The sequence below is a fragment of the Mytilus trossulus genome, chromosome 4, assembly GCF_036588685.1.
Source record: "Mytilus trossulus isolate FHL-02 chromosome 4, PNRI_Mtr1.1.1.hap1, whole genome shotgun sequence".
NCBI classification, from domain to species: Eukaryota; Metazoa; Mollusca; class Bivalvia; order Mytilida; family Mytilidae; genus Mytilus; species Mytilus trossulus.
The window spans coordinates 49226582-49246917 of NC_086376.1; the positions used below are offsets into that span (position 1 = coordinate 49226582).

Sequence of the window (20336 nt, forward strand, 5' to 3'; positions counted from 1 at the left end):
TGCAAAATGCGTTTACGAATAAATGATATAGTTAGCAACATGTTAGGTATGTCCTCGTAGCGCAGGATATTGACATCTAATCCGGAGGTCGTGGGTTTGAATCCCACCGAGGATGCTACACAAATTTTTGTTCGTTCCGTCATCACTGTATACATCTACTTAGCTACTATCTCCTTCTTTATAAAATTGATCAGATGTGAATTTCCGAACATAAGCATGATAAGAGATGTCAATATTTTCACACTCGAGATTTTATTTCAGATACGCCTGAAAAACTATGCTGCTTTATATTTGTTTTGATTGGAAATTTGTCGTCTTGATATTTTCAATGAAACGACAGATAAAAAAAATCAACGCATATGGTTGGATTGTAAAAGTACATCATTATACAATCTCACTTGAGTACCTTTTAGATACCAAGCGATAACTTGTTACATGTTATATATCAAATACAAAGTGGTGAATATATTCTAGATAACGATCGAACGGTTAAAATAACACACACACACACACACACACAAACAATATTACTATTCATTATATAAACATTTCACTATAGCTTTAATCAAATATAAGGGTTGTTTTAGAATAAATGATACAGTTGACAATTTGTTAAGGATGCCTGCGTAGTACAAGGGATAGCGCGCTGGACTTTTAAGCCAGAGGTCGTCGGTTCGAATCCCACCGAGGATGCAAAACTAATATACTTTTGTTCTTTCTGTCATCACTGTATGCTACTAACTACATAGTCATTGTCCTTTCTCAAAATTGATCAAATTCAAATTTCCGACCCGACCAAAAAAAAAAGTGAATGTGTTTCCGTTTCCACTGACGAGATTTTTTCTTCTTCAAATATGCCTGAAAAACTATATGCTGCTTATTTGTTTGTTTGTAAAATTTGTCGTCTAGACATGAATGAATGCTAGATATTTTCAATGATGTGACAAAAAGATCAGCGGATATGGCTGGATCGTAAAACGTACATAATTCAGTATGTATACAATATCAGTACCTCTTAGATACGACTATAGGTGGTATAACATCTATTTAAATGTATGTGTAGCAAATACAATTTAAGTGGAGAATGTATTCGAAATAACGAACAGTTAACAAAATTTTCACTCCTATATTCTAATTCCCGTCAACAACAACAAACAAAAAGGTCACCATTCGTAAATAAACATTTGACCAGCTTAAATCAATGTTAAGGGTTGCAAAATGCGTTTACGAATAAATGATATAGTTAGCAACATGTTAGGTATGTCCTCGTAGCGCAGGATATTGACATCTAATCCGGAGGTCGTGGGTTTGAATCCCACCGAGGATGCTACACAAATTTTTGTTCGTTCCGTCATCACTGTATACATCTACTTAGCTACTATCTCCTTCTTTATAAAATTGATCAGATGTGAATTTCCGAACATAAGCATGATAAGAGATGTCAATATTTTCACACTCGAGATTTTATTTCAGATACGCCTGAAAAACTATGCTGCTTTATATTTGTTTTGATTGGAAATTTGTCGTCTTGATATTTTCAATGAAACGACAGATAAAAAAAATCAACGCATATGGTTGGATTGTAAAAGTACATCATTATACAATCTCACTTGAGTACCTTTTAGATACCAAGCGATAACTTGTTACATGTTATATATCAAATACAAAGTGGTGAATATATTCTAGATAACGATCGAACGGTTAAAATAACACACACACACACACACACACAAACAATATTACTATTCATTATATAAACATTTCACTATAGCTTTAATCAAATATAAGGGTTGTTTTAGAATAAATGATACAGTTGACAATTTGTTAAGGATGCCTGCGTAGTACAAGGGATAGCGCGCTGGACTTTTAAGCCAGAGGTCGTCGGTTCGAATCCCACCGAGGATGCAAAACTAATATACTTTTGTTCTTTCTGTCATCACTGTATGCTACTAACTACATAGTCATTGTCCTTCCTCAAAATTGATCAAATTCAAATTTTCGACCCGACCAAAAAAAAAAGTGAATGTGTTTCCGTTTCCACTGACGAGATTTTTTCTTCTTCAAATATGCCTGAAAAACTATATGCTGCTTATTTGTTTGTTTGTAAAATTTGTCGTCTAGACATGAATGAATGCTAGATATTTTCAATGATGTGACAAAAAGATCAGCGGATATGGCTGGATCGTAAAACGTACATAATTCAGTATGTATACAATATCAGTACCTCTTAGATACGACTATAGGTGGTATAACATCTATTTAAATGTATGTGTAGCAAATACAATTTAAGTGGAGAATGTATTCGAAATAACGAACAGTTAACAAAATTTTCACTCCTATATTCTAATTCCCGTCAACAACAACAAACAAAAAGGTCACCATTCGTAAATAAACATTTGACCAGCTTAAATCAATGTTAAGGGTTGCAAAATGCGTTTACGAATAAATGATATAGTTAGCAACATGTTAGGTATGTCCTCGTAGCGCAGGATATTGACATCTAATCCGGAGGTCGTGGGTTTGAATCCCACCGAGGATGCTACACAAATTTTTGTTCGTTCCGTCATCACTGTATACATCTACTTAGCTACTATCTCCTTCTTTATAAAATTGATCAGATGTGAATTTCCGAACATAAGCATGATAAGAGATGTCAATATTTTCACACTCGAGATTTTATTTCAGATACGCCTGAAAAACTATGCTGCTTTATATTTGTTTTGATTGGAAATTTGTCGTCTTGATATTTTCAATGAAACGACAGAAGAAGAAAAATCAGCGCATATGGTTGGATTGTAAAAGTACATCATTATACAATCTCACTTGAGTACCTTTTAGATACCAAGCGATAACTTGTTACATGTTATATATCAAATACAAAGTGGTGAATATATTCTAGATAACGATCGAACGGTTAAAATAACACACACACACACACACACACACACAAAAACAATATTACTATTCATTATATAAACATTTCCCTATAGCTTTAATCAAATATAAGGGTTGTTTTAGAATAAATGATACAGTTGACAATTTGTTAAGGATGCCTGCGTAGTGCAAGGGATAGCGCGCTGGACCTTTAAGCCAGAGGTCGTCGGTTCGAATCCCACCGAGGATGCAAAACTAATATACTTTTGTTCTTTCTGTCATCACTGTATGCTACTAACTACATAGTCATTGTCCTTCCTCAAAATTGATCAAATTCAAATTTTCGACCACAAAAAAACGTGAATGTTTTCCACTGACGAGAGCTTTTTTTCAAATACGCCTGAAAAACTATGCTGCTTATTTATTTGTTTGTAAAGTTTGTTCTGTGGTATTCTATGATGTTTTGTGGCAAAAAGACGCTCCGATGTGCAACTTCAAAACTTTTGGGAAAATCGACGACTATTTAACGTTTGTATGGTAATACATTTTTATATTCCAGAATAAAAAGTATGATAAAAGTGTCTATAAGTTATAAATAACATGATAGCCAGCCAGATAATAAAAGTGGCATTTCAGCATTTATTGGGTAGAACATAAATCTAGGGCGCTCGCATAAAGCAGCTCAACTGCTTAAAAATGCAAAAATAAGAACTTGGAGTTAAGTCTTAACTGCATGCATGTTGTATGACCATAAAAGGCTAAAATACCTGAGTATGCCAATTTAAAAGCTTAGATTTCTCATAAACAGGATGGTTCACAAAAAAAAAATGACATGATTACTAACATCAAATTTGACTTATTTTCATTGGAATAGGTACAACTTCTGAAATTGGATTTCTGACGATTCTCTGTAATATATAAGTGTCATATCTTTGAGTTGAGAACAGGTATAAACAATTCACTAGTTTTCCATTTGGAAAGGGCATAACTGTTACAGTGATGCTATTATAACTGATGCATGTTTTGTTGTTAAAATCATTGTGTATATGCTTAGTAAATATTTGGTCAAGAGATAGCTTATTTAGAGAACAGAAACCTTGGGAAGTTTCAGCAGACATACATGGAATTCTGGCTGTTCTCTGTGGTAGGTTGTTTTTTTTAAAATCAGCTTCACTCTAAACATAAAATCAAACAAATATATATTTACATTGTACTTAAAGAGGTGTAAATTTGCAAATGTTGATAACCATATCAAGCCTTAGTTTTTCTCCTTTGAATTTTTTACATTGTCATTTCAGTGTCTTTTATAGCTGACTATGTGGTATGGGATTTGCTCATCGGTGAAGGCCACACCGGTAACCTATAGTGGTTATTTCTGTGTCATTTTGGTCTCTTGTGGAGAGTTGTCTCATTGGCAATCATACTACTTCTTCTTATTTTGTATATATATGACCATATATATGTGTTGATCAAAAAAGTTATCTTATATAATAATCTGCCATATTATTCTATTTTAATGATGTATTGAATGTAAAGTATTTTGATACTGGGAAGAGTAGATGGTAGTATTTGTCAACTGTAATGATTTATTCTAAAAAAAAAAGTATGGTTTAAGATTCTCAGTAATATTAATAATCACATGCCCAGTAGTAATACTTGGGTCAAAATAGTTATAAAATGATCTGTTCACAAAACTTTGTATTGCTTTAAAAATAGATTTTCTAACTTGGGAATAGATTAACCCTTGCAGTGAATGAAGACAAAGAATATATAGGGTCAAAAGAATATTTTTTTGTCAGTTGGTCACCAATGCGTGAATGATTACATAGTTAATATGCTGGTTTGTGATATAATCTGCATTTGATTTGATTATAGTATATTCATGTTTGGTCGATCATATAATGATCATACAATACTTGAGTATGTTCATGTTTGGTCGATCATATAATGATCATACAATACTTGACATCAAGGTTTGCTGCTCTATATAACACCTAGACTCCCAAGGCCATGTTGACATTATCACAACTATATAAATTTAAACTTTTGATTGAAACTAATCTAGAATGATTAATTATATTGTGTCAAAATAGACTTCACTGAATCATATAAGAGAATTAATTTTGCATCAGTCAAGCCTTTTGAGTTTCGTCCCTTATAAATGCTGAAATAAAAAAAATATGTGTTTTTGTTCATATGCAATTAGGAATCATCAGTAGGTATTGCATATGGGTTGCAATAACGAACTCTGCTGCATATGATTAGCAGACTGCTTTTTAAACAATGTTTATGTCTTGTATATATCCAGGAAATTTGTTTAAAGAATGGGCCCCTTTAATTTCTAATATATAATAATGATTGAAGCCTATCTGTGAAATGGACAACAGTTAATAGTATAAATTCCATGGCTATAAAAAAAAACCAACAACATAACAGTGTATGAAACTGCCAAACAAAAACAGGTTATTTCGCCCTCACTATTGCTTGGGGGAAAATAATCACAAATATAATGCCTACCCATGTTGAAATTGAAATAAAGTATAGCTTGCATCAATTATTTCTTATCTCAGATATACTGCAACTTGAAATGGTGTGGGGCAGGATGTAAAGAATGTCAGACACTTGACAATATATGACACAAAACAGCCAGTAGCCCAGTACCATAACAAATAAGGTTAAAATTTGAAAAGGAGGAGGATTTTGAAAATAAATAACTCAGCTTTGATAATCACAATTTTTTTTTCTTCTGTGGTAGTTTGAAAATAAATTACCTGACTTGCAATGTATATAAAATAAATAACTCAGCAGATCTATTCATAGTATGAGAAATTGCTTTTTAAACAATGTTTATGTCTTGTATATATCCAGGAAATTTGTTTAAAGAATGGGCCCCTTTAATTTCTAATATATAATAATGATTGAAGCCTATCTGTGAAATGGACAACAGTTAATAGTATAAATTCCATGGCTATAAAAAAAAAACAACAACATAACAGTGTATGAAACTGCCAAACAAAAACAGGTTATTTCGCCCTCACTATTGCTTGGGGGAAAATAATCACAAATATAATGCCTACCCATGTTGAAATTGAAATAAAGTATAGCTTGCATCAATTATTTCTTATCTCAGATATACTGCAACTTGAAATGGTGTGGGGCAGGATGTAAAGAATGTCAAAAATTGTTTTCATTTAACTTGGGGTATATTGTCTCAGGAAACCTAACCTCACTATTATTTTAACAGGGCCAGAACTATATACATTGAGGCAAATGCTCCATGTAGGAAATTTCAAAACCAAACGCTTGTCTCCATATCAAATTGTGTTCACTGCCAGTGCAAGAAGCAAGTTCTCTTTTCCCTCAGACGTAGCCCTAATTTTTCAGGATTTTGAAAATAAAATGTCCGAAAATTGGTTTCATTTAACTTGAGGTATATTGTCCCAGGAAACCTTACCTCACTTTTATTTTAACAGCGCCGTAACTACATGTAGGAAATTTCAAAACCAAAGGCTTGACTCCATGTCAAATTGTGTTCACAGCCTTGCAAGAAGAAAGTTCTGTTTTCCCTCAGACTTATAGCCCTGATTTTTTGGGATCATTTTTTCTTATTTATTTGTCTTTTGTTCATTGATTGCCCTACTGTATTCTGGTAGTGTTGCATTCCTTTTGTAATCTAGTAATTTTGTTATAAAGTTGATCATGGATTAAAAAAAACAGCAACCACAGACTTAACTATGTGATTCCCATTTTTGCTTTATCATGCACATTGGTCTTTTGATGTTGTCCCTAGAAACTTCAGTCTTACACTGAATTTGAGACCAAAATATTGTCGAAAAATTATTAAAACAAAACTTCATTTTCAGAGTATGAAAGGGTCTTCGGAACACCATGAAAGCATGATTTTGCATCATTTTTTCTTTAGCTTCTTGGGCCTTCAGTGGCTCCAAAACCGTTAAAAAAATTGCCTCGCTACACTCGGCGTAGTATGTTTGCCAATACATTCAAAAGTTCTATAACTAAACATTATTACTATGTATGTATGCAATACATGTATATGCAGTTGGGAATTTGAATGATTCATTTCTGCAGATAAGAGGGGGGTTTTGTTAATCTAATTAAATGGTACATAATGACTTAACTATAGGTGTAATACCACCAAATCGAAAGTAGGTCTAAAAAATATTCCCTTGAATTGGACTATTGTAGGTAATTAATCCTACATCTTATTGCAGTAAAACTATTTCTGTGTCATAAACATATGTCTTGGGTATTTTAAAACACCATTATTTTTTATTTGTGATTTCTAAAGAAGATTTTGTAATCTTGAGGTTACATGGTGACTAAATCTTGTACACAGAAAGAATAAGGGGAGAAATTTTATTGGTTAACTTCCAATGATGGCTATTTTCTTATTATGCAATGAAATGTTTTGTGAAACTTTTTCTATAGAACTGGACAGGATACAACTTTACTAATGCCAAGTATATCTTTATTTGAAAAAAAGATAAATTCTGCACAATTTTTTGAAAAGTGCAAATTTAACAAAGACTAATAGGGGAAAGCCAATGGTGGTATTACACCTATACTATATATATTACTTATAATAAACAAATAATTTGAAAATTGTATGTTTTCGAATATCATAAATATAGTTGTGGAAAGGAATAATCAATCCCTTGCTTTAATGAAAATGAAAAATCTTGCTTCAATAGTGCAGAAAATGAATAATCTGTCCTCTTACTAGTTAACAAAAATAAATAACCAATCAAAAACAAATCCTCCTGGCCAAACAAAATCTTCAACAAAGACCTACATGAGATTTATACCTATCATACAAAACACAAAAACATAAATGGACTATAAAATAAAATGCTGAAAATATTATTGAGATTAATGGCAATTGTTGTAATAGAAACATTTTTACATTTCAAATATTATACAAGTTAAAGCCATTTTTAAGCAATATTCTGTACAGGTAATAACGTCTACGAGGTACTTTTGTACATGTTATAACTTGTATTTTTGCTTTGCATAAATATTTTGTATATGTTATAACCTGTACACAATTGCAACTTGTACACAACACACATATGTAATATTTTCCCGTCTAATTCAATGTTGGAGTGTTATATTTTATAACAAGTACAACGACTTTTCAGTTTGAATTATTTGTCCAATTTTCACAATATTTCTTTTACTATTTTTTTAACTTTCTGTTTTGCAAATTTACATATTTAATACTTTGGTTTACCAATAACATCTTGGTGATGAGCCTCTCTGGAATCATGGATACCAGTAGAGTAGTACTATAATGAAACGCTTATTGTGGCTTGAACAATTTAGAACAATGACGATAAAACCTTAAAAGACCAGGACAAATACAGATATACATATTTAGAATGAGAAAAATCACGATTTGAATTAGTTTGATATTATTTGGCTCCTTGACAAGTTACATGGTATGGCACCTTGCATAAAGGATGTTAATAATAAAATAAAATCAATATTAAAAAATCAATAGTCATGGCCTTGTTTTTGTAGAAATACCTGTTCAAGGTATGAAAATAGATGATGTGACATATTTTCATGTACTATAATTAGCATCTATCGGGCTATTTAAAACATGATTTACCTATCTTATCGAATGAAACAAATTGCGGCAAATTGGCTCTACCTCTTTGTAAATTTTTTGAAATGTGTGGGATTTTCTCACGTTTTATCACCATTAACATTTGTTGAACCTAATGAAAAGAACAGAAAAGTCTGTAAGTGAAGCAAAGCATGCATTCATATTCCAATTTGAAAAAAACACCCTCTTTTTATGTATTTTTTACAAAAAAATCTATTTATGCAATTGCAGAGTGGATGTTGCTATGGATAACATGTGTTTCTGTGGTAACAATTGAAGTCAACAACACTTGATGATAGTTATTTAAAGTTTGTGTAAGCTTTTATGTATTTTCTTATCGGTTATACAACAATGCAGGACATTTAAGCTCTTAAACTGCAATATTCTGCAAATAAAAATTTCCAAGGAAAAAATCGGTTGCTTTGGTGATAAAACTCTAGAAAATCCAACGCATTTCCCTATTTAATTTGGTAAAGAAGTATCCAAACTTCATAACTACAGTGCTAACTATCCTGTACACATTTGCACTTTTCTAAAAAAACACCAGAGAAAATTTGATAATTTCGCAAAAATCCCAATTTCAGAAAAGTTGAAAATATGCATTTTTTCGCAAAATTTACAATTTTTTGACATGCAATCTTCACTAAAATGAAGCTTAAATCAAGTTCTATCAATGTTACATATGAAAATTAATGAAAAATGCATGATTCTATTCATAATCAGGCTCTGAAATGTGGTGATTGAGCTGATTTTTGAAAGATTTTACTACGCTTAACAACCAAAAAAGTGTGTCCGTTACCATGGCAACCTCTCACATTTTCCCATTCAAAATTATTTTTGGAGCAGAATTTATTTATTGTTTCTACTAGGCAAATTATAAAGAAAATCTGAAACCCCCCATGTATCACATGTATATGGCACTCTGTCTGGTTCTTATAAAGAGCGGTACTTTATTGACATATTTTGTTACAGCAAGTGCCATTTTTGTAAATATATTTTTTTCCTGATGGGTTATGTTATTTTTATGTTGAACTATACTTTTAGTACATTTTGATTTTCATTCTACTCTTTGATAGAATTGTGTAACTGTTTAACATATGGTTAAGAGCACCAATTATGAATACATCTATTTTTGTGAAAGATGTATATGTATTTCAGATTTGGTATCTTGTATTGTTTATTTCTATATATGTAAAGAAGTGAAGATAATGTTCCAGTAGTCTAATGTATTCAAATCAAATCAAATCAAATCAAATCAAATCAAGTTTATTGTACAAAAACAGGCCTCCAGCCCATGGTACATTTATAAATTCACAATTTAATATCAACTACAGTTCAATAATAACATATATTAAACAATACAACACACACATATTACCAACATATATATATATATATCTATTAATTTTCAAAAAGTTTTATAAACTTGTATTTTTAATAACTTTATTTATTTATTTATTAAGTATATTATTCATTTGATCAAGTCATAGTGACAAGACTTTTCAAAGTAATTAAATTTTCTGATCTAAAAAGACTAGTTAAAGTGTCTCTGTTACAATTACTTTGACACCATATTGGTAAAAAATTTCTCCTTATATCAGCCAAAATTGGACAAACTAGTACAAAATGGAATTCATCTTCTATTTCATTTGTATTACAAATTTTACACAACCTATTTTCCCTTGGTTGGTTTTCATGTCCACCTTGTTCAATAGCTAGTTTATGGTTTGAACATAAAATTGAAAAAAATTCATATCTAAGATTATATGACAGTTTCTGTATATTTTCATTTATACAAATATAATCCTCAACTTTTGAATAAAAAGCACACTTTGATGAGTTGCCAATATAATCTGACCAAGATTGTAAGTTTATATCTGTAAGTCTCTGTTTAAATAAATGTAAAAACAATTTTGCATCTCCAACACTTTGACCTTCCCATACAACACCAAATCCATTTGAAAATAATAGTCTTTGCACTTTAGAACACCAATTTAAACGTCCATTTTCATTCATTTTAAACATCATACGATAGCATAGTTTTGGAAGTCTGTTATCATCCATGCATTGTAAGTGTAGAAAATACTTAATAGGTTTACACACATAATTTATATATAGTTCATGACGGCCACATTCACCTCTTGCTATGTGATTATTAGTCTTTTGGCCCATTCCAAGTAGCCATTTACAAAATATATTTTGAACAGTTTCAATGTCTTTCACTTTCTCTGTTCCCCATAATTCTGCACCATAATAAAGAATTGGAGCAACAATAGAGTCAAATAACTTAAATCCAAGATTTATATCTCTAGTTCCAAGTTTACACATACAATGTTTTATCATGTTCAGAGCCTTTTCACACTGCATTCGTAATGTTTTGCAACAGTAAGTCCATTTCAGTCTATTGGAAAATATATTCCTAAATATTTATAATAACTGACAACTTTTAAAGGTTCATTATTGAAGTACCACTTCTCGTTTTTAGATAATTAACCTCCATTTTTAAATACAACAATATTTGATATGTCCATGTTTATAGTCATATTCCACTTTTCTAAATTGTTCAATCTTCTCTGTAGATCAACTGGTGTATCGGCTATAAGTGCAAGATCGTCTGCAAAGAGTAGTAGCATAACGTTATGAAAGTTCTCATGTATAAAGATGCCATTTCCACCACTGTTCTCAATTTCAGTTGCAAGTTCATTTATATATATTGCAAATAACCAAGGACTTAAAGTACAACCTTGTCTCACACCAGAATTACATGTAAAAGTTTCTGATATTCCATCAGTTGTTTTAACTTTTGCTTTGACATTGCCATAAATATTTTGCAATAGCTTTATCATTCTACCATGTAAATATTTACTTAACAATATATAAAAAAGTTTTGAACGATTGATGCCATCAAAGGCTTTGCTAAAATCAATGAATGCACAGTACAGAACACCCTTTTTCTTTGATAAATATTTCATCATAATACTACACAGTATGAAAATATTATCTATTGTGGAATAGCCACTGCGAAAACCAGCTTGTTCCTCTATTAAATGCTCGTTCAAATCTGACCATACTTTTAATCTATTACAAATAATACCCATAAAAATTTTACTTATAACACATAAAAGTGATATACCACGTTAGTTACCACAATCATTTCTATCGCCTTTTTTGAACAATGTAATAATAATAGCAGTAGACCAACATTCTGGAAAATCTCCAGTGTGAAATATTTCATTAAATAATTTTAATAACACTGGCAGTAGTGTTGAAGATAAACATTTATAAAATTCTCCTGATAAACCATCTTCACCTGGTGATTTATTATTTTTAAGCTTTTTTATTTCACTTAAAATTTCTTCACTAGTAATATCACTGTCTAAATATGAAAAATTTTCATCAATACATAAATCACATTCAGTATTATGAGCCTGTACAAAATTATCAACAAATTCAGAAAAATTTACATCTTTATCTATCATTTCAGGGTTCAAAAGGTCAGAAAAATAAGTTTTCCATTCTTCACTAGAAATATTTGACCTAGGTATATTAGATTTACTAATAACTGATTTGATCAATTTCCAAAATTTACAAGAATCTCCAGTTTTAGCAATATTACATAATTCAGTTTTCTTATTCTCTTTGTGTTGTTTTTGTTTAGTTTCACACAACTTGTTAAAATTTTGTTTCGTTTTAACATATTCTTGTAGTATGTCAGCATTGCTAGTTGCTCGAAAATCATTTAATAATTTACACTTTTTTCTTTTCATAGACACACATTCTGAGTCAAACCATTCCTGATTGTTAATAGCACGTTCACTGCTTTTATTATGACATGATAATAAACCTGCTTCTGTACAAATATTTGGCAAGTGAGATATTAATGCCTTGGCAGCGTCATTTGTATTGCTGTCTATTAAGTCTAGTTTAGTCTAATGTATTCTTAACCGTCTCTCCCAATATCTAGTAGCATTTAATTAACAGATAATGCCAAAATTACCTATTAAAATGAAATACTTGAAATTAGTAAAGCAAATTTCACGTTAACTTATGTGAACCATGAACATGCATGAAATACTTTTTAACTAGAACTTAATCAATCAAACAGCAGTCAATACCATATCCATTAATATATGGAAAGTTTTTAAATGTCAATAATATCACTCAAAGAAAAACCCACAATGTCTGGGATAGCTGTGGAACAGAGCCGTTTACTTCAACTATGACCAGTATAAAAGCTAAAATCATGTGTGGAACTTATACCTTATAGCATGACAGAGCTAAGTTTGACAGATCTGGTGGAACTAATTCATTATGTAAATTATGTGGCAAAGGAAGCGAGGACATTAAACATTTCCTTTTATATTGTGAAAAATTGAGAGACATACAGGAGCATTTCCTAAACATTAAACTAGTAAAGTTATATGACTGTGTTGATGTTGAAGTGTATAATGAAATATTATCATCAGATGACTTACTACTCAAAGTTATTATTGACTGTTCATCCTTTGAATTCCTAGACGTATTCTAATATTGAATGTGTATCTAGAGGTTATTGTTATAAACTACATCAAAGAAGAGCTTCGCTACTTCAAATAACCTTGTCTTCATTATTCAATTGACAATCTTGAAACTGTGATTAATTCTATGTGAAGAACTGTTTTGAACTGTGCTAGAAGAAGTATGAATAAGATAGGAGAGGAGTCATGTACATATTTGTTTTAAAGTATATATAGTAAAAATCCCATGATTTAAAGTATATTCAACTTCCCATTTATGGTCATTATTTGTTTATACCCAGTTAACATAAAGTTCATGATAAAACCCATAATAAATCATGTAGTTAAGGTGTGATTGAGCCCCTGTATATAGCAACACCCAAGTTACACCATATGGTGGTGCGCCTGACAGAGGTGGAAATTACAGATAAGGTAACAGGAAAGAAACAACATACCAGAAAAATAGATATATATTTTAAATAATTTGACAATTATTTTTTTTACTGAATACTACCTGGATGCTACTACATGTACCATCAAACAATAGTTGAATGCTTTTGGGAAATTCATGAGAAGATGAAAAAATTCATATGTTTTTGGATGAAGATGTCAAAACTTGTCCTGTATGTTGTCTGTCCGAGATCTTAATGACCTTAATCTCTTGGCTCTAGAAAACTGCTCTCTTGTCAACTGATCACCACCTATTTATGAGGTACATAAAGAAACCAGACATCTTTCATACTTTGTTGAAACAAATGCTCTGCAACAGATTAAGCTAAGTTGGCAAGGTAATAAAAAAAACACCTTGTCAAGTAGCTGAGTCTATTGACAGAACTGAATAAAATCCCCATAGTTTTGCATTACATGGTATAAATCTCCTCCAAATCCCATTATTGGCTATTCCTTCTCAATTACACAAACCAAAAATCTGGAAAACATAAATATTGCAGCGTTGAAATTATCTTTCTAATTAGCCATTAGTTAATCCCAGACCAATTTATGCACCAATTTCTCTTGGAAAATAATCTTTTAACTACTAAAAAATCAGCATAACATGGACAACCTGCAAAAGAAAAGAAAGAAATTAAGAAGAAACTTATTCATACTTTCTCAATAATGAGTGATTAACTAGGAATACTGTAAACATACCAATATGGAAACAATCTTCATCTTTGATGAAGTTCATCAATAACATTTTCATCATGCTCCAAAATTTTCACAACATCTTCATACTTCTGTTCATTCAAGGGTTTTGTTTCAAGTGGTTTAACTGGTTTTTTTTTGAAAAATTCGATGAAAATTAATAATAATTGCATGTATAACATACCAAAACTAGAGGCTCTCAAGAGCCTGTATCGCTCACCTGATTCTACTTGGGGTTTAGAAAATCATAAAAAAAAATATAAAATTTGGTTGAAAGTAACTACACAACCTCATAAGGAAAGGAACATTCAGGCTATGTTTGATTTCATTCAATTCAGTGGTTCTCTAGAAGAAGACTTTTGTATGCATTTCCCATAGGATTCTATTTTAAACTAAGTCCCCCCACTGGCAGCCATCTTGGATGATGGATCGGCTAAAAAGTTACAACACTTGGTCAGCACCTCAAAAAGAACATTCATGCCATGTTTGGTGTCATTCAATTCAGTGGTTCTCTAAAAGAAGACATTTGTATATATTTCCCATAGGGTCCTTTGTTAAACTAAGTCCCCTGCTGGCAGCCATCTTGGATGATGGATTGGCTATAAAGTAACAACACTTGGTCAGCACCTCATAAAGAACATTCGTGCCATGTTTGGTTTCATTCCATTCAGTGGTTCTCTAAAAGAAGTCATTTGTATGCATTTCCCATAGGGTCCTATGTTAAACTAAGTCCCCCTGCTGGCGGCCATCTCGGATGATGGATTGGCTACAAAGTTATAACACTTGGTCAGCATCTCATAAGGAACATTCATGCCATGTTTGGTTTCATTCCATTCAGTGGTTCTCTAAAAGAAGTCATTTGTATGCATTTCCCATAGGGTCCCATGTTAAACTAAGTCCCCCACTTGTGGCCATCTTGGATAATGGATCGGCTACAAAGTAAGAACACTTGGTCAGCACCTCATAAGAAACATTCATGCCATGTTTGGTTGCATTCAATTCAGTGGTTCTCTAAAAGAAGTCATTTGTATGCATTTCCCTTAGGGTCCTATGTTAAACTAAGCCCCCCACTAGCGGCCATCTTGGATGATGGATGGGCTACTTAGTAACAACACTTGGTCAGCACCTCATAAAAAACATTCATGCCATGTTTGGTTGCATTCCATTCAGTGGTTCTCTAAAAGAAGTCATTTTTATGCATTTCCCATAGGGTCCTATGTTAAACGAAGTCCCTTGCTGGCGGCCATCTTGGATGATGGATCGGCTACAAAATAACAACATTTGGTCAGCACCTCATAAGGAACATTCATAAAATGTTTTGGTTCATCCCATTCAGTGGTTCTCTAGAAGAAGTTCAAAATGTAAAAAGTTAACGACGACAACGACGGACGCCAAGTGCTGAGAAAAGCTCACTTCGCCCTTCGGGCCAGGTGAGCTAAAAATGACTTATTGTCATGATTATTTGCAACAGTTTGAATAGCTGAAATTAGTTTTTATCTGTAATGTATAATGAAAAAAATTACTAATTGAAATAAATCATAATCATGCATTGCTCATACATAATTGTTTACTAGTACTTGTAAGAAGGAGGTATTACAGAATTTAATCTCTAATTATTGTATAAAAAAAGCTGCTTTATTCTTGTTAATGCATGTAAAACTTATAAAGATTATGTTGAGATCTAAAGACAAAACATAGACTATGCCTAAGAACCATGGACAATGCCTATAGACTACACATAAGAATCAGACAATGAAATTGAGAAAGGAAATGGGGAATGTGTCAAAGCAACAACCTGACCATAGAGCAGACACCAACCCAACCATATAATGCATACCTTATAGATGACACTTTACAACCATAGACAACGCATATAGGCTATAATGGTTTACCTTTATAAATTGTTATTTGGATGCAGAGTTGTCTCATTTATGAGGCTGACTTCATGTGGAACTTCTTAGGAAGAAAGATAAGAAGTTAGCAATATTATCCTTTAACTCTACTTTCTGCTATATAGATGACGTTCTTTCACTAAACAATTCAAAATTTGGTGACTATGTGGATGCAGAGTTGTCTCATTGAAGACTTTCATAGCTAATATTTACAATTTTCAAGATAGAAATTAAAACCCTAGTTGTTTTTTTTTTTAAACTATTATAAGTGTTCAAAACAAATGTGTAACCATAAAATAGTTTAAGATTGTTTTCAACTATATTTCATTTTTTAAAATAATATATGGTTAAATGCAAATATTGCTTAGGTATTTCGGTATTCTGATTATAGTATACATGTACCAAAGACCAAATACTTCTGTCCCTAAAATGCATATTTACTAATTTACATTTGCTTTTTATTTATTTTGCTATTTTCTATTTTAAAAGTTTGTGCAATATAGAGACAGAAAGCAGTGCCCATTCAAAACAGGAGATCGCAGACAATTTGTTTGCGCTTACTTTGTACTTGTCAGACATCCATACCTGTATACACTTATAGATAAAAAGTTTTTTTCTAAATTTTTGTGTGCTGTTCTAGGATTAATGACCTTTCAGAGTCCAGATAATCCACTTTTTTCAACATTCAATACATTCTATTTTCACTCTCGACAAGTTTGACGTAATATTTCGACCAATCAACATTGATTTTCCCGGTAACTAGGATCCTCTACTTTCTTGCATTTGAATGACAAAATTTGAATAATAATTAGTTATCTCTTGTAACCAAAGACTTCCCCTTGGAACCACAGTCAATAAACATAAGACTATATCTCAGAACCACAAACATTACATAAAGATTATGTTATGATCTATAGACAAAACATAGACTATGCTTAAGAACCATGGACAATGCCTATAGACTACACATAAGAATCAGACAATGAAATTGAGAAAGGAAATGGGGAATGTGTCAAAGCAACAACCCGACCATAGAGCAGACAGCAACCCAACCATATAATGCATACCTTATAGATGACACTTTACAACCATAGACAATGCATATAGGCTATAATGGTTTACCTTTATAAATTGTTATTTGGATGCAGAGTTGTCTCATTGGCACTCATACCACATCTTCCCATATCTATGTATCTAATAAGAACCATAGAAAATACATATAGACTATACTTGAACCACAGACAATACATATAGAATATAGACTATAGACTTTATCTAACAACCACAGACAATACTTATAATGAAAATGTATGTGAAAAACACATCAATTTGCCACAGACAAGTATTACTTAACCACTTTGAAGCAGAAGTAGATAAGACAAGAAATTCTCACAACTGCTGTGACATCTGAAGGAGAACATGTCGAATTCCTTCATAGAATATCATTATTTATTTAAATTGTACATCTTAACAAAATGTGTGAAAAACACCAGAAACAAGGGGCTTCAATACTTAAAAACGCACCAGATCAAATTGTTGTTAAAAGTTTTGTAGTGGAATTTACATTAAGATCGCATAATTAAGAATCTTGTGTATGAGGTTCTTCAGCATTTCTTTTTAAAGTTCATTTTCTTCATCATAATTCTCAATCAGCTGATCCAGCGTTCCATCTAATGATCTCATTATGTCACTTCCTTCAAAAAAATAGTTCAGGCTTATTTCCCGGGGAATCTAGAACTAGAGGCTCTAAAGAGCCTGTGTCACTCACCTTGGTCTATGTGATATTAAACAAAGGAAGCAGATGGATTCATGACAAAATTGTGTTTTTGGTGATGGTGATGTGTTTGTTCAACTTACTTAACTAAACATTCTTGCTGCTTACAATTATCTCTATCTATAATGAATTTGGCCCAGGAGTTTCAGTGGAAAATGTTAGTAAAAATTTACAAATTTTATGAAAATTATTAAAAATTTACTAAAAAGGACAATAACTCCTTAGGGGGTCAATTAACCATTTTGGTCATGTTGACTTTAATTTGTAAAACTTACTTTGCTGAACATTATTGCTGTTTACAGTTTATCTCTATCTATAATAATATTCAAGATAATAACCAAAAACAGCAAAATTTCCTTAAAATTGCCAATTCAGGGGCAGCAACCCAACAACGGGTTGTCTGATTCATCTGAAAATATCAGGGCAGATAGGTCTTGACCTGATTAACAATTTTACCACATGTCAGATTTGCTCTAAAGGCTTTGGTTTTTGAGTTAAAAGCCAAAAACTGCATTTTACCCCTATGTTCTATTTTTCGCCCAGTGGCCATCTTGATTTAATGGCGGAACACCAGACACATTTTTTAAACTAAATACTCCAAAGATGATTGTGGCCAAGTTTGGATTAATTTGGCCCAGTAGTTTCAGAGGAGAAGATTTTTGTAAAAGTTAAAGACGCCAGACGCAAAGTGATGGGGGAAATATCACTTGGCCCTTTGGGCCAGGTCAGCTAATAAAAGGAGTAAGAGTTATCTACCTTATACCAGTAACTGATACAATCCAGCAGTGAATGAAAACTGGTGAAAACAGGCGACGGCAAGGATTGATTGCCGGGTTCTTGAGCTTCCGTCCTTGCTTGAAAGTTAGCTGTGGTACATTTGTGTAGGAATCTGTCTTGGTCTGTGTTGTATGATCTCTGAAAGAAGAAAATGAGGTATGTTGCCAATGATACTTTATTCCATATATTGAAACAAAATCAAATGCACGGAAATGAATGAAATACTTGAACTCAATATTTGAAAGAAATCTGCCATACTCTTTTCCATTGGTAAAGGGTTCTCAAATATATAAAAGAAAATTTAAACTCATATATCATTACAGTAAGGTATTATTTTCTCATTTTTTTCTCTCTCACTTCAATAGTAAACCTTTTTAGCTACAATTTAGCAATATATGTTACAAAATAAAGAAATAGACAAGCTTTTTTAAAATCTACAGGTTAATAATAGAACATTTTAAAATTTGCATTTGCATAGCTTTTTCAAAAACATTTAAATAATATTTTTACTTGTCTATTAGACTTCAATACTGTGAATATTACTAACTAACCACTATCAAATTTTAAATAATAAAATATTGGTTAAAAACTAATAAAGAAGCATTACTATTCTTATGTTTGCATATACATACTTTGGAGGCCAGACTTGAATGGTTGTGTCTCTTCTCATTTTACTGAGATTAGTTTGTTCTGAGTGGGTTATTCTTGTTCGCAGGTTAGCCTGATATAAAACAAACAATACATGCATAATGACATTTTTGGTGTATATTGTAATGTCCATTTTGTGGTTTTATTGGGCTATTTGATTGTCATTTTATTGGCATGTCTGCATCTCCGTTTATACATGTGTACCCAATCTTTCATATGTAAATTTTCCCCATATTGTATTACTGCTTAAACCAACAAAAAATGTACCAAAAGCTTCTAGAAATCATTTGTGCCTTTGGGAAAGACTGTATGGAACCTCTAGTGTTTGGTGGATGTGCTTGTTGGTCTACTGTCCCACTGACTTTTACCACACATGTTCTTTTTTGGGTAAATTATTTCAAGATCATACTACAAATAAAACAAAAATTGTAATATTTGGAACTCGTTCTGTTCTTAGCTCATGATTTGTTCCTCACCAGTTTAATTGCTTTCCGCCGAAGTTCCCTTCCATTCAATTCATAAGATTTGACAATATTTGTCTCCATGAAATGTGTGTCTGTGTGTCTGCATGCCACTGTCACGCTTGGTGATGGTTTCTCTATCATCCAACCAACATCTTTGCTCTATAATAGAATCAGGAATATTGCATAGTTTTAAGTTATATTTTCTTTCTTTGATTTATATGACATATGGTATAGATCTTTGTTTAGAAAAGATAAAATTTGGAATCAAGATCAATTTTTAAATCAGATTTGCTCTAATAGATACCAGAAACTTTTTCAGGAAGTCATACCTTCAAGTTTTCAACAGTCTGGTAACATTTACATTTAACTAATACTGTAGGTTTTTAATGATAAAAACTACTATGAACAAGAATGTGTCCATAGTACACGGATGCCCCACTCACTCTATCATTTTCCATGTTCAATGGACCGAGAAATTGGGTAAAAAATCTAATTTGGCATTAAAATTAGAAAGATCATATCATAGGAAACATGTGTACTAAGTTTCAGGTTGACTGGACTTCAACTTCATCAAAAAACTACCTTGACCAAAAACTTTAACCTGAAACTTGCACTTTCATTTTCAATGTTCAGTGGGGT

At 31.9% G+C, this 20336-nt stretch overlaps 1 pseudogene; it reads right to left on the reverse strand.

Annotated features, from left to right (window-relative positions):
* Window positions 1-10992: 10992 nt before the first annotated feature.
* LOC134716660 (cilia- and flagella-associated protein 206-like) overlaps window positions 10993-20336 on the reverse strand; it is a 45688-nt pseudogene continuing 36344 nt past the window's right edge.